Source organism: Ornithorhynchus anatinus, chromosome 20, assembly GCF_004115215.2.
Source record: "Ornithorhynchus anatinus isolate Pmale09 chromosome 20, mOrnAna1.pri.v4, whole genome shotgun sequence".
Taxonomy (NCBI): domain Eukaryota; kingdom Metazoa; phylum Chordata; class Mammalia; order Monotremata; family Ornithorhynchidae; genus Ornithorhynchus; species Ornithorhynchus anatinus.
In genome coordinates this window covers 22737630-22753117 of record NC_041747.1, presented here as the reverse complement: position 1 = coordinate 22753117, position 15488 = coordinate 22737630, and the positions used below count along the sequence as shown (strand labels likewise).

The following is a 15488-nucleotide window of genomic DNA, read 5'->3' as shown; positions in this document are numbered from 1 at the left end:
TGAGCAAGTAACTTGACTTCTCTGTTCCCCAGTTACCTCATTGGTAATTGAGGATTAAAGTTTTCAGCCTGATGTGGGACATGAACTGTCCAACCTGATTATCATGTAGCTATCTCAGCATTTAATACAGTGTCTGGCACATAGTGAGAGCTTAATTACCATTAAAAAGTGCTTTGTAGAATGCTCTGCACAGTCTCACTATAAATATTATTGATTGGTGTTACTCCTTCCACAAAACTGACAGTGGGTGTGGAGAGAGGAGGAAGCAGGGATATTCCATCTTCGACTCTTTCCCTTTCTCTCATTCAGCATGTCTTTGTCTCTTTCTGTCTCTTTTTATCTTTCCATCTGTCTTTTTTTGTTCCTGTCTCTCTTTCCTTTTTGTCTCCATCATTGTCCTGTCTTATGTCTTTTGCTTCTCTGTTTCTGTATCTCCTTGTTTCTTTGTGACTTTTGTAATTAACACCTCACCTATTTCTGACCAACTTTGAATACAGGAGTGAAGTTCAGTGTGACCATTACAGTATAGTGGGACACCTATCAAATAATGGTTTTTTAGGGTTAAATGCTAAGTGAGATATTTGGAGACAAGCTATCAGAGAAGCAGCGTGGCCTATTATGTAGAAGACAGGCCTAGAAGTCAGAAAGCCCTGGGTTCTAATCTTGGGTCTGATACTTGTCTCCGGTGTGACCTTGGGCAATTCACTTAATTTCTCTTTGCCTCATTTACCTCATGTGTAAAATGGAGATTAAGACTGTGCGACATGGACTGTGTGTCCAACTCGATTAGTTTCTGTATACTTCAGTACTTAGTACAGTGTCTGGCACATAGTAAATGCTTAAGAAATTCCCCCCCAAAAAAAACCAAAAAAAAAAAAAACTGCAGAGGGGCTTGTCTCAGGAACACATAAAGATCAGTGAGCTTTAAGAGTCCATATATTGAATATGATTCAACAATCTAAGGCTAATACAAGATAACATCATTTGGGGAAATATTAACTGGAGCATGACTTTATAAGAGCTGATGAATAATCACTTTGGTTTAGGCATTTTAAGAGGTCTGTGGAGAAACCAGAGACATACAATAAATTGATTAGAGGGATGAAAAAGGGGATCCAAGAGTAAAGGTTTAAAGGATTGGGTTGATTTTAGTCTGGAAAAGAGAAGACAGAAGGGTGACATAACTGTCTTTTGAGGATGTGGAAGATTATAATAATGATATTTAAGCACTATGTGCCAAGCATTGTTCTAAGCGCTGAGCTCTGTTTTAAGCTCTGAGAAGACTGGCTAGTTGCTGTCTACCTCCCCAGAAGACAAAACCAGGCAAATAGTTTTGAATTGGTACCGTTTGGAGTGATGCCTCTTCCCCAAAGCCCAAAGAAGATGCAGAAGGACCCATTTTACTCAGAGAAAGATTGTTTATGCTGTATGGTTAGTTTGATTCTAATTGAGGCTTGGTTGCACTGAATGAGCAGGTTATTCATTCACCGTAGAGGAGAGGTTAGTATGGAAGGGTGCTGACCCAGGCCCATAATATTGTAAGTTGAAAGACCCAAGAGAAAATAGCAAATTTAAAGAAGATAGTTGCTGGGCTGCCGCAACTTTTAATTGATTTACCAGTGAATCAGAATCCAAGGGAAAAAAGGAGAGAGGGGAGTAGTCTAGGTTCATCACTTGAGACCCCCTAAAGATTAGAAGAGAGAAGTTTTAGTAAGTCCAATAAAATAGAGCAATGGCAATTTCAATAAAACAGTTGGAGAGAGATTATTAAAATCCCAATAGCTGGTATTAATAGAAGAGCCATTAATGTGAGAAGATCAAAATTAAAACATAGTGTTGTTCTTGCACATTTAGAATAGCTCGAACATTTTGGAAGAGATGTTTTTGCCCTTTTCAGGTTTAAAGGCAGAAAATGTCAATGCAGTAAATGACAGGCAATATACAAATATGTAGGAGTTGTGGTTTTATATATTTGTCTTGGATGCTTTTTGAAGGCTATTTTTTGCTATTTTGAGGAAGATATATAAAATGTCCCATAATTGGGGCTGTATTAACCTGATCATTTCAGGTTCTATCAGTCTCCCAGGAGCCCTTCTTCATTTTAAATGCCTTAAAATCTGAATTGGGCCATGCTGTTTGTCATATAGATTTTGGGACCTATACCCTAGACTTCTGAGAGTGCTAGATGTGTCATACCTGTCACTCCTATTCCTGGACTCTTGAGTTATCAGAAAGGAAGGGTAAAATGCATCTCTAGACTCTAAGCTCATCCTTGGCAGGGAATGCGTCTGTTTATTATATTACTGTGCTTTCCCAAGTACTTAGTACAGTGCTTTGCACACAGTAAGTGCTCAGTAAATACAATTCAGTCAGTGAATAATCTAAGGATGTTTTGACATCCCATTTTCAACTAGAATACATGACCACTACAAACATGGGTCAACAAAATTTCAACTGTAAAAATAATGCTCATCTGTTTTACCCTAATGAAGAATGTCTGTAGATGTACCACATTTGTTCGGCTGCCTTGCTTTCTCCCCAGTGGCCTCATTCTTAAATGTTTGAGAGAAACAGTGTGTGCTAATGGAAAGAGCATGGGCCTGAGAGCCAGAGGACCTGGGTTCTAATCCTGGCTCCAGCACATACCTGCTCTGTGATCATGGGCAAGTCATTTAGGTTATTTATGCCTCGGTTACTTTGTCTATAAACTGTGAGTTAAGACTGGGAGTTCTGTGTGGGACAGGCAGGGACTATATCAACCTGATTATCCTGGGGCATAGTGCTTAACAAATTCCATTTTAAAAAAAACAAACAAAAAACATTATGAACACTGTTCTTTCTCTTATGGAATGACAGTGGGTTCTTTTTCTATGCATATCTCTCTGTCTTTGGATGTGATCAATCATTGTACTAAGCACTTGGAAGAGTACTGAAATAGCAGATACGTTACCTGCCACAACAAGCTTAGTGTTGGAGGCTCCAGTGTTTGGAGCCTCATCGCTGCAGTCCTCTTTTCCTTTTCTTGAACTTCCTTCTGTATGCCCTGACTTGCTCAGTTTATTCATTCCCACTCCCAGCCCCACAGCACCTATGTGCAGATCTGTAATTTATTTGTATCAATGGTTGTCTCCCTCTCTAGACTTTAAGCTCATTGTGGGCAGATAATGTGTCCATTATATAGCTATATTGCACTCTCCCTTGTGCTTAGTACAGTGCTCTGCACACAGTAAGCACTCACTAAGTACGATTGGCTGACTAACTTTTCAGATCAGTTTTTGATCCTTATAGGGTTTGGGTACTTGTTCACTTTTCTTGTCTTATTCCCTCCTCCTCCTGGAATATTAACAAAATTTTCTCTTGACTTTAAGCTCTTCGCAGGCAGGGAACATGTCTACCAATTCCATTGTACTCTCCCAAGTACGCAGTGCAGCATTTGACACACATTAAGTGTTCAATAAATGTCACTGATTAACAAAATATATTCCCAAGTCTACCTTTCAGGAAATCAGAAGGTAAGGGGTACTTTATCTAGTCTTCTTCCTTGTCCTATGGAAAAGAGTTTTGGTTAAACACAATTATTCTTTTAGGGTTCGATAACTATTCTGTCACCTCTCAGGGTAGCACCTGGAGAGTTTCTAGTACTCTACCAGTTTCAGCTAAGGGAGGGAGAATCAAGCAGAGGCCTAACCATTCCATTCCTAGCGTGGGCAGTGGCTAGCGAATGGAAGGCAATCTGCTGCAAGTCAAAACTCACCCATATGGCAGCAGCAGCATGGGAGAGAGTCAAGCCTAGTCTCTGGTTTACTGCATGGAAGGAGGCAGTGGTAAACCACTTCTGGATTTTTACCAAGAAATCCCTGTGTATCCACTGCCAGAACCAATTCAGATGGAGAGCAGAGCATTTTGGGAGAGATGTGTCCCTGGTGTCGCTTTGGGTCCGAAATGACTAGATGACATAAGACAAGAATTATTCTGTGCTGGCATTTTCATGGCTTTTAGAAATGTTTTTATTAGGATTATATTGCACTCAAGTAGTCAAATGTTTAGGAACCTGTACAACTTTTATATGAAGTGTTTATTTTAATTGACAATTTTTCTCACAGAATCAGATTTATTTAAAAGGTACAACGTGGTGCCATAAGAGATTTCTAAAGCCCACTAAACTTAAAACCTAAATATAAAACTTAAAACTTAGTTACCACCTACAGTTTGTTCTTGGAAAATTATAATGCATATACATTTTTGCTATGCGTAATTTTAAAAACTGACTTGTTCCACTTTTCTTCTGTTTGTCCTGGTTTCTCTATTCCCAGAAAGATAGAGGGAGGGTTAGAAATGCTTCTCTTCCCACTTGTTAATAGAACAAAATCATCCATGCATTGATCCAGTCAATTCTATGCTGATCTCACTATAGAGGTACAGGTATTCAAACACTGAGACATAAAATCAATTTAAAAAACTACACATATAATTATATATATGTATAAATAAATATTGACTGCAATCCTCAAGTTGCCTGGCTATATATATAGGGCCATGGCCAATTTTAGAAAACTCATCACAGTCTCAATTGGGTCCTAAATCACTAAGTCTATTTGGTGGTTATAGAGTAGTGTTACATTGATTTAATGATGCTATTAGTGATATTTGCAGTGATTGTACTGGTATAAACAATTAGTATTTGGGATACTGTTCTTGGTAGAAAAAACACCTAATTCCATTAATTGCTTCTAGTTCTGCTTCTATTAATGGCACACTTTGTACATGCTAATAATCTTATCAGCTGCTGCTGCTAAGTTAATTAAAATGCATGTCTGCAAGTATAATTCCAAGTTAAAATACATATTCTAATCAGCTTTTAATATATGGATTACATACATATTTCTTTGGAACATCAGGTTTAAACTTTTAGGAAATAGGGTTCAGAAAATGTAGGAATTTTAAAATGGAAATACGTTCAGGCATAATTTGTGGCAATCTAAAATGAAGTGCAAAATATTTTGATGACAGAAAAGAATTGCTGAATGTCCTCTCAGTCAATCTTTAATTTGGAAAATAATTGCAGTGTTTTCCAAAGAGCCAGTATTTTTCTTTGGCTGAGAGAAAGATATCACAAAATTTGTGACTTTCCCTTGTTCTTTCTTTGCTCCCTCAACTCCTCTTCCATGGGTGCTTTTCCTTTGAGTGCATTTCACTGTTATGCCTTCACAGGATGACCACTAATGGATCTCAAAAATCCTGTATATCTAATCTACTTCAAGACTCAGCAACTCACAGACATGATAGAAGTAAAGGAATTTCTGCTCCTCATACTGCCTCTTTAAATATGTCTGATTTGGATCACCGTACGCTTAATCCGGCTCTGAGAATGGTGCCTAGCCCCTGAAAAGGATTAACTGTGTTTTTACCTGATTATATGCAGTAACTGGAAAATATCTACTTGCTGAACACTTGAAACAGACTCAATGCTTTATTTTAATGATATTTTTTAAGCATGTATTATGTGCCAGGCACTGTACTAAGTGCTAGGATAGACACAGGCTAATTAGGTTGGACACAGTCCATGTCCTATTTGGGGCTCACAGAATTATTCCCTGTTTTAAAGATGAGGTAACTGAGGCACAGAGAAGATAAGTGACTTGCCCAAGATCACACAGCAGACAAATGACAGAGTTGGGATTAGAACCCAGGTCCTTCTGATTCCCAAGCCACTCTAACCAACAGATTATGCTGCTTCTCAATGCTTCCCAAACTATTATTTGCTCTGTGTTCAGTGAACGAATATAACTTGAGTATATAGGAACCCTGCCATCAGTGATCTTAAAATCTAGTGGGGAAGACAGCCACTGAAGTAAATTTCAGGTGAAAGAAATAGTAGAGTTAAATATGTGCATAAAAGTACTATGGGGTTGTGAGTACAAAGTATTTGAATGTCACAGTTCTCAAGTGGAAGTTGGAGGTGGGGTGATAGGAGGAATATAGGGTGGGTAGACTAGATATTATATTGTAGGCTCCCAAGGACTTAGTATAGTGCTTTGCACACAGCAAGCGATACAGCGTGGCTCAGTGGAAAGAGCACGGGCTTTGGAGTCAGAGGTCATGAGTTCGAATCCCAGCTCTGCCACTTGTCAGCTGTGTGACTGTGGGCAAGTCACTTCACTTCTCTGTGCCTCAGTTACCTCATCTGTAAAATGGGGATTAAGACTATGAGCCCCTCGTGGGACATCCTGATTCCCCTGTGTCTACCCCAGTGCTTAGAACAGTGCTCGGCACATAGTAAGCGCTTAACAAATACACACATTATTATCATTATTATTACAATTGAATGAATGAATCAGAGTCTCTGGGGGAGATATTTAGGAGGAACTGCTGTTTCCCTTTTGGTGTTCCCCCAGACTTCATTGCTAGCTTGTGTCAGGAAAGACTCAGTGAAGGGAGGAAAATTCATGAGTAGACACATGGTACGAAAGTGTGGCACAGAGACTTTGACCTACTTACCTTGTTTCTACCCCAGCACATAGTGAGCATGCTTGACACAGAGTAAGCACTTAATTATTGTTGTTGTTGTTATGCGTATTAGTGTCATTATTGATAGCAATAACTGCTCTGGTCGATTCTGTGACAGTGTATTTGTCTCATGGTAGGGGAGCTGTGCAGTTTTCAAGGTCATGAAAGTCTTAAAAAAAAAATAGAGGCCCTCAGATTCCTCATGTAATGAAGGTCTCTTGTTAGAGCTCACTTTGAGCTAGCACTACTCTTCCTAGCCTGTGACCATCACACAGGAGAAGCGAATGTCTTTTCCACACCTATAAATGGTGCAGAGAAGATCAAAATTTAAAAAACTTGTAAAGGTTTTATCACACCCGGACACACAGTTGACCTGCAAGAGGCTGTTGACTTTAGAACTATTTTTCATGTACGTTTCAAATTACCTGTAGGCTTTTGTGGGTGTATATTGGACTTTGCTGTCTCCTCCCATTTTGGGTTGTAAGCTTTGTGATGGTGAGTGAGGCTTATGTGTACTGGTTATCATTGTTGTCTTTGCAAGAGCACCTAGTTCAAGGCTTGGTACATCAGTGTGCTTAGTGAATGGTAGTGTTGGATGCTTATGATGTCACATCCTTCCCCTCTTTCAAGAGCAACTAAAATTTCACCCCTTCCATGGAGACTTTCCTGATTAATCTCCTGATAACCCAGTCACCCTATACCATTCCAGCAACATTAGCAATTGTGTGCATCATCCTCATAATAATGATAGTGGTAATTGTTGGCCACTTACTATGTGCTCTATTGAGAAGATTGGGTAGAGTTCGCAACCCACATGAAGTTCACAGTCTGAGGAGTGAGAACCACTATCTTATCCCCATTTGTATAGATGAGGAAACTGAGGCATAGATAAGTTTGTGATCATCTTATTTTTCTCTTCCTATTCACTCATGTTTGTATTTTTAGGTATGGGTTTTTTTATTGTTATATAATGACTGTCATATTTGCTTACCTCTGTCATTAGATTGAAAACTCTCCTAGGGTAGGCTATTGTAGAGAGAGCCCGAAATCCAGGCCACACTTTGCTGTTTTAAAATGCCAATCTAGCTAGATTCAGGATTGGCATTAGAAAAAAAATTAGATTTAGGACTGACTAATATTTGCTGGATTCCCTTTCCAGAAAAAATGAATGAAATGGCATTTATTTAATCAGGATGAATTATTTTTCTCTTTGCATCATATAAATCTAAGGTAGTAATATAAATATACACTGAGCATAATGAATTATGAATATGGTATTGACATGCTGTATGTAATCAATATGCTACCAGCTGTGGGAGCACCCTGGGCATCAAGTTGAAAACCAGCTCTGTGTTCTTCCAAAGATAGATTGTCTGTTTCAGCTGCATAGGTCAGACCTAATGGCAGGTGGAAAATAATTATGGGATTCTGCCTGTATCCTAGATGGAATCTCATGGGATGCTAATAGAATCTAGCATGATCAAATCTAACATCTTCTAGTTTGTAAACTCCTATAACTAACCTTATGTACTCTATCGATTGAGCACTCACTTTATACAGTGCACTGTGCTAAGCAGTTGGGAAAGTACAGTACAATACAATTTCCTGCCCATAATGAGCTTTACAGACTAGAGCGGGAGACAAATGTTAATATAAATAATTTACATTGTACACACCCAAGCGCTTACATGTGCGCACACACACACACACAAAGTGCTCAATAAATCCCATTGATAAAAATAGTATTTATTGTGTACCCATATGGTGAAGTACACTTTTTAAAAAGTGGTATTTATGTGCATACTGTATGCCAGACTCTGTACTAAATGCTGGGATAGATAGAAGGTAATCAGGTTGGACACAGTCCCTGTCCCACAGAGGGCTCAGTCTTAATCCCTGATTTATAGATGAGGGAACTGAAGCAAAGAGAAGTGAAGTGACTCGATCAAGGTCACACAGCAGGCAGGTGGCAGAGCCAGGATAAGAACCCAGCTACCAGGGTGCTGAGATCAGGGAGCTCCGAGACATTGTCTCCTGCATCTGCAGCCCTTCAGTTGCTACTGCTCCTGACAACCTTTATTCTGTATTTACTGATGAGGATGGATGGAAAATGACAAGAATTCATCAATCCCTTTCACCCTGAAGCTAGATGTTGATTTATTTTGGATGATGACCATATCCATTGCCTGTAGGCCTGTCACGTTTTGAGAACCCCATCTTTCAGTCCCTTTGGTTGCCATCATTTCTTCAATCAGCTTCAGTTTTGCTCGTTACCCAGAGTTCAGTGTGCTGTAGAGAATTTCCTCTGAGAACGTGTACTCCAATAAAGTGATTCTGCTCCAATCATTCTCCCCATATTTTATATCTCATTTGCTCCAGTGCTTTGGCACATAACAAGTGCTTAGTAAATCCCATAATCATGAACAATGAATTTGAGAGATGGTGGTTCAGGATCATGAAATAGGGGATAGAGCATGGGCCTGGGAGTCTGAAGGTCTTGGGTTCTAATTTGGCTCCGCCATATGTCGACTGTGTGACGCTGAACAAGTCATTTCACTTTTCTGTCCCTCTGTTTCCTCATCTGTAAAATGGGGATTGAGACTGTGAGCCCCACATAGGACAGGGACTGTGTACAACTTGGTTTGCTTGTATTGAACTCAGCTCTTAGTACATTGCCTGGTATATGGTAAGCACTTAACAAAGACCATCATTATTATTAATACTGTTATATGGGAAGTAAGATGGCATAGTGGGTAGAGCATGGACCTGGGAGGAGTCACAAGGTCATTGATTCTAATTTTGGCTCCGCCACCTGCCTGCTGTGTGGCCTTGAGCAAGTCACTTCACTTCTACCAGCTTCAGTTACCTATCTGTAAAATGGGGATTAAAACTCCGAGCCCTGTGAGGGACAGAGACTACGTCCAACTTGATTCACTTGCAAGTACCATAATCATTATTATTATTAATTTCACTCAAAGAATGAAATGTCCTTCCTTCTCAGAGAACTATTAGTAAGCATAATCAGACCTATTTCATGGTGCTGAGATTTGTTATTGTTATATTGTACTCTCACAAGCATTTAGAATAGTGCTCTGCACACTGTAAAGGCTCAAATACCACTGATTGAAAAAGACACTCCTGTTTAATGGGTTTAGGTTTCATTCGTCCTCCTCAAGCAAGGAAAATATATTAAATATTTGTACAGAAAAAGCCAATCCAAATCTGTATTCCAAGGGGTTTTTTTTGCATTCAATTTGACATAAATTTTATATAGCCATATAGATGTCATATCATGAGATTTAAAAAGTGAAAAACAAAGATGAATCAAATATTGTCATTCCTAATGTTCTTTTGGTAGAGTTTGTTGAGATCCTTAAGATACTGACTGAGATAATGTAGAAAGGTTAGGAAAATGCTAATTGTACTAACTGTAGGAACAGTTAGGAAAATGCTTTTCTTGACTTAAAAACAGAGCAAACTGGATAAAGGAGTGATTGATGGCAGATTCATATGGAACAACAAAATGGAATCTTGTCTGACTGTAACAGCATTTAATGTTAAAATTCAGTAGGAAAATGCATCATTAGGGAACATATATACTGAAAACTGTATACCTAAGAGCAGTTCGAAGTCTCAGTGTGTTGGAATTCTGTATTATGGAAGCAATACACTGGAGTCACTGACGAATACAATGTACTCTGCTGTGCAGTGTGACTCCAGACTATTTTAAGCAAAGAATAAATTTAGTCAACTTGTGCAAGAAAACCAGGCATTTTTTATACATTCTGTGTTCATCATGCCAGAAGTGACATTATCAATCTCTTCATAAATGCTATTTAGTTTTTTTATCATATGGTTAATTTGTAACCAACGTAGTTCATTCATCCTTCTGTTTATTCATTCACTTTACTCTAGAGAGCTCAAGAATGTTTAAATAATGTAACATTGTCATACATCCCAAATGCAGTGGATTGTCCTTTATTTTGAGAAGCATCACAACCTAATGGAAAGAGAACAGGACAGGAAGTCAGGAACCTTGGGTTCTAATTCCGGCTCCACCATTTACCGGCTATGTCCTTGAAAGCATCACTTAGCTTCTCTATACCTCAGTTTACTCATCAGTAAAATGGGGGTTAAATACCTGCTCTCCTTCCCCCTGAGCCCTATGTAGGCAAAGAGTGTGTATGTTCTAATTGTCTCTGCCCCAGTGCTTAGTTCAGTGGTTAGCATGAAGCAAGCACTTAATAAGCATCATTATTACTACTCTTATTTTTATTCATTCATCCAATTGTATTTATTAATAATAATAATATTTATTAAGTGCTCACTATGTGCAAAGCACTGTTCTAAGTGCTGAGGGGAGCGTTACAAGATGATCAGGTTGTCCCATATGGGACTCACAGTCTTAATCCCCATTTTCCAGATGAGTTAACTGAGTCACAGTGAAGTTAAGTGACTTGCCCAAAGTCACAGCTGACAAGGGGCAGAGCTGGGATTAGAACCCATGACCTCTGTTGCCCAGGCCTGGCCTCTTTCCACTGAGCAACACTACTATGCAGAGCACTGTACTAAGCGCTAGGGAGAGTACAGTATAACAATTCTACACTTTCCCTGCCCACAATGACCTTATTGTCTAGATGGGGGAGACAGACATTAATATTAATAAATTACAGATATGTACATAAGTACTGTGAGACTGGGGCGGGGGGGATGAACAAAGGGAGCAAGTCAGGGTGAGGCGGAAGGGAGTGGGAGAAGAGGAAAGGAGGGCTTAGTCACGGAAGGCCTCTTGGAGGACGTGCTTTTAATAAGACTTTGTTTGGATTTGAGGAAGGAGGGTGTTCCAGGCCAGAAGGAGGATGAGGGCGAGGGGTCGGCAGCAAAATAGACAAGATGGAGGTAAAGTGAGAAGGTTAGCATCATAGAGTAGTGTGCTGGCTGGGAAGGAGAGTAGCGAGTTGTGGTAGGAATGAGCAAGGTGATTGAGTGCCAATTTTGAGGAGTTTTTGTTGGATGTGGAGGTGGATGGACAACTGCTGGAGTTTCTTGAGGAGTGGGGAATAATGGCCTGCCCCATTTTCCCCAGGTGATTTAGAAGGTAGGGACACATCATGTACCATAGTTGAGAGAAGCAAGCTATTTGTCCCCAGAAGCAGAAGAGGGGTGAGATGGTTAGAGCAGCCTTTTTATGTTCCACATTGAAATCTGGCCACCTTAAAATAATGAATAAGTGGTTTTCAAACTAGAACCAAAGCAGACAAACAAGGAAGAAACAGAAAAAGGAGAAATAAAACACCAAAGGGGTAAAGACAATGCCAAAATCTAAAGAAATATTGAAAGAAGATGGGGTTGGGGGGAAAATAAGACTTGATTGCTCATCAGTCAAGGCAACTGACATTGTGTGTGTGTGTGTGTGTCCGTGTATGTGTCCACGCACGTGTGTGGCATGCATGTGCACATGTCTGCATTACTTTCACAGGTGGAAATTCAGATTTTAACATTGGTATGTCCCATAAAGATTGCACTTCTCAGTTGAAGTGTCACTGGGTATATTCAGTATGTGAAGCAGAAGACTAGGCCAATAGACATTAAAGTTCTGAGAATCAGTACATCTAGGGACAGGACAAATACAGGATTGTTGTCCCTAAATCCTTAAACATCTGGACTGAGGCTGCCCACTGTAACATGGTTAGATTTGGGACCAAAGAAAAATACCCCCCAAACATTTTTTTTTGGCATGTTAGGTGATATATATTTGGTATTTGTTACCCCAGGAAGCAGGGAGGCAAAAATAATAAGTTCAAAGACGATTAAGACAAAATATAATGGATTGTTATATAGGGAAAACTGGGGCTGTGAGAAGATACTTCTCTGCCAGGGCAGTTGGATGGCAAAGAGGGCGACCGTTACTTTGTTCCCTTTCATTGTCCCTTGTTGTCACTTCTGGAGACAAAATTGAATTGGATTCCCCATTAGTCTCATCCAGGATGACTTTTTTTTTTAAGTATGTCTATGCTGTTAAGTTTTTTTCTTTGACATCTCATGATATTTTGGTTCTGTGCAATAGTGTTAAAATAATAGCCTGGAGTTTAATTTATTTAATGTTCCTTGCCTGAAATAATTATGAATACTATTTTTTACCAGAAAATGAAACACATTTGTGGTAAAACAATCCCTGTAGATGCAACTAATTAAACTACAAAGACCCATTCTGATTGTGGGCTACAGTTCTAGGCAGTGTTCAAGTGAAGCCTCCAGAATCCACTGTTGAATTCAGGTAGACTATTCTAGGCCAAGTTCGTTCGGGTATGCATTCCAAGCAGACCTTTTTAACCATTTAACATGCTCGTTCGTATGTGTGTTTGCTAAGTGGCTGTAGTCTCTAGTTGAATATTTTATTAGTAAAGATTACTTAACTATTTTGTACCAAGTTTAACAGGTGGGCTGTTAAGGAGTTCTTGCTGCCACCTAGTGACTCAACTGAATCATCTAGCTTGCACGTCTGCTCTGGTCCTCAAACAAAAACACTTATTTGCCTACCGGTATCTGAGTAAAGGAGCGGGGTCCACCGACCTATTTTTTAGGGGTACAGAAATGCAGGTCATTGGTCAGAGGTGGATCCCAGGGTGGCAACTCCAGAAAAAGGGATAAGACAGAGAACTCTATTTGGGAAGATGAAGAAGTTCTTCCAAGTTATCAGGAACTGGCTTTTAAAGGGACCTACTTGAAGGAAGCAAAAGACAGGTAGAAGATCTCCTGTCTGGGGATGCTGTAACGTTGGTGGAAATGACTCCTCTGCAGCCCAGTGACTGAATCAGATTTACCTGGGAATATGAAGGGACCGGTCTCATCCGTATTGCTAGTATCATCATTACTGATGGTGCTTTATACGTGCCCCTCGTGAGTAAAAAGTCCCATATCAATTGCTCAGTAGAATACAACAAAGGAAGGCATACGTTGACCAGTTTACAATTAGGGCAGGAGACAGAAAAATGCCTTTATTTAAAGGTCTCTCTCCCCCTTCAGACTCTGGCTGTGGGCAGGGAATATTTCTATCAACTCTGTTCTCTGTACTCTCCCAAGTGCTTAATACAGTGCTCTGTACACAGTAATTGTTTAATAAATATCATTTGAATGATGATATAAGTGTATGTCTTGGAGTTGATTGGTGGGTTTGAGTTGGGGTGCTGATAGTAATCAAGGAAGGCTTGTTGGAGAGTGGGATTTTAAGAGGGCATTGAATGTAATGAGTATCCTAATCTGTTGGATTTGGGGAGGGAGGAAGTTCTGGGCTGGGGCAGCAGTGTGGGTGAGTGGACAGATGAGATGCAAGACTAAGTACAGTAAAAAGGTTGAACTGAGAGGAGTGAAGAGAACAATATGGAGACTAGCCAGTGAAGAGAGTTGATATGTAAAATCAAACTCTAAGGCTTTATGCCAAGTGTGAGGCATTTTTGTTTGTAAAATGACCCAGGGAGCCAGCAGAGGGTCTTGAGTGGAACTCCAAGGCGGTTATCCCTGCAGCAGCCTGAAATATAGATTAGAGTGGGGAGAGTCTGGGGAAGGGAGTCTACCTGTGATACGATTAAAGCTTGAATCAGAATGGGAGCTATTTGGAAAGGAAAGGGTAGATTTGGGCAACGTCACTTAGTGGAAAGAGCAAGGGTTTGGGTTCTAATGCCGGCTCTTCCACTTGTCAGCTGTGTGACTTTGGGCAAGTCACTTAACTTCTCAGCCTCAGCTACCTTATCTGTAAAATGGGGATTAAGAGTGTGAGCCCTGTATGGGACAGGGGACTATGTCCAACCTGTTTTACTTGTATCTACCCCAGTGCTTATGATAGAGCTTGGTACATAGTAAGTACGTAACAGATACCATTATTATTGTCACTTCACATTTGTGCCTCAGTTACCTCATCTGGAAAATGGGTATTCTAGATGCCCCATGTGGAACAGGGACTGTTTCCAACCTGATGAGCTTGCATCTGCGCCAGCACTTAGTACGATGCCTGGTACAAATACCCAAACTTACCCAAATGTCCCTTGTCTCCACCTCCCTCCTGCCTGGAACTCTCCCACAATCTCATCTAACAGACCACCACTCTTCCCCTTTTTCAAATTCCTACTAAAATCATCTCTCCTCCAGAAAGTCTTCCCTGAAAACACTAACCCCACCCCCACCCCTCTCACATTATTTTCCCTCTTTCTTACCTTACCTATGCACTTAGTGCCACCCAATAAACACTCCACTCCCTCAGCACTTATGTATGCGTCCTAATGTTCACTGACTTAACTATTTTTTTTTTTTAAATGTTCATCTCCCCCGATTCAGTACATTTTCCTTCAGGGCAGGAATTGTCCTGTCTACCAAGTGTTTTGCATGCTTTCTCACAAATGGTGAGTGTAGTGCTCTGCACAAAGTAAGCATGAAATAAATAACACTGATGAACATACCAATTAAACATGGGTAAAGATGATGGAAAACAAGGCCAGCATGGGGATGATTGGAAGAGGAAATGTAATTCTCTGGGGCCTCCATTTTTATTAAGCATTCTTTCTCCTGCCCAAGGCCACCCATTTGTTGGGAAACTTCCAACTGGGGGAAATATATCAGACCACCTGAAGTAGATTTCATATTTTTTAAGGAGACTATCAAATGGCAGATAGTTCTTCTACTTAAGCCCCCCACTTACCTTCCCATCAGATTCTAGATCCCTGCAGAAATTGTCTACTTGCTGGTACTCGTCCAGTTGCTTATAACTGAGGTCTGCACACTCAGTAAACACTCAGTAAACACCACTGATTGATTATCTAACCAGGGTTCCTCTTTATCCTGCTGGGCAGTCAATCCATGAGGGGTACTTATTGAGTTACCATGTGCATGGCACTGTACCACAATACTACTATTGTACTACACAGTACTGTACAGAGAAGCATTGTGGCTTAGTGGAAACAGCCCGGGCTCTCCATCTCTGTGTTATT

At 40.1% G+C, this 15488-nt stretch overlaps 1 non-coding gene across 1 annotated transcript; it reads left to right on the top strand.

Moving 5' to 3' along the window:
• The first annotated feature begins 3606 nt into the window (after positions 1-3606).
• On the top strand, positions 3607-3744 carry LOC114805961. Its single transcript, XR_003754092.1, has one exon. It is a non-coding gene; the product is annotated as a small nucleolar RNA SNORA7 (small nucleolar RNA).
• The last annotated feature ends 11744 nt before the right edge of the window (positions 3745-15488 follow it).